Below are 1,077 nucleotides of genomic sequence, written 5' to 3'. Positions count from 1 at the left end.
TGGTGTATATGTATTCGTGCAGATGTTGGTGGAAATAAGTATACATGCAAGTGGTGCAAATCCATGTAAGTGTTGGTGCAAATAGATATTCATGCAAATCGTGCAGGTAAATGTGTGTGCAGCTGTTGGTGCAAATAAATATTCATGCAACTGATGCAAATCCATGCATGTGTTGGTGCAAACATATACTCATGCAAATGTTGGTGCAAGTCCACATACATGTTGGTGCAAATAAATATTCATGCAGATGGTGCAAATCCATGCATATGCTGGTGCAAATAAGTATTCAGGCAGATGTTGGTGCAAGTCCTTGCAAATAAGCTTCTGTGCAAAACTTGGTGCAAATAAATGGTGCAAAACCGCGCCAGGGACAGCTCCGAGCACTTCCAAGCTTCCCCTGCAGCTGCATCTCTCTGCTGGGCCAGGCTGGGGACAGGGCCGAGCTGCCACCCATGGAGCTGCAAGGGGAGCAAGTTTTGGAAGCCGCGCCCAGGGCACGGGGCTGGCAGGGCCTCTACCCCTGCCTCTCCCAGGGTCTTCCGCAGTTGCACCCACCCACCCAGAAGAGGACCTGGTTGTGACTGAAAGGAGCTCCCCACCACTAGTTGCAATCAAGACAACTGTAAGACAAAAATGTTTTGAAAAGAATCGCAGGAAATTTCACCAAAAAATCCAAGAAAAAGTTTAAAAAACCCAAATGAAATGACAAGGCCAGGATTGTTTGTTCACAGGAAGAAATATCCCTGAAGATGCCTGGGCAGGGGTTGGACCAGTGAGGAGGGCACAGATGTACATACAGTGCCCGAAGCATGGGGATGGGTGCAGACGCCATCTCCAGTCACTGCCAGGTTCTCCTTCCACGCCCCAGGGCTGAGTTCATCAAACTTTACAGAACGTGACTGTGTTGCTTGGGGAGCTGCTTTTCCCATTAAACAGCTGAGAAGTGATTTACTGCCAACAAGTATATGGGGAAAAGCTGCGTGCCCAGACCTTGTTTGCCCCAGCACGCTGCCTGGATTTAACTAAGGATGTCCTGAACTTGATTCATATCAGGGCAGCTCTGTGGGAACTTGTGTC

Source organism: Gavialis gangeticus, unplaced genomic scaffold (assembly GCF_001723915.1).
Source record: "Gavialis gangeticus isolate Ggan-Ray unplaced genomic scaffold, GavGan_comp1, whole genome shotgun sequence".
NCBI classification, from domain to species: domain Eukaryota; kingdom Metazoa; phylum Chordata; order Crocodylia; family Gavialidae; genus Gavialis; species Gavialis gangeticus.
Note: the sequence above shows the minus strand (reverse complement) of the source record.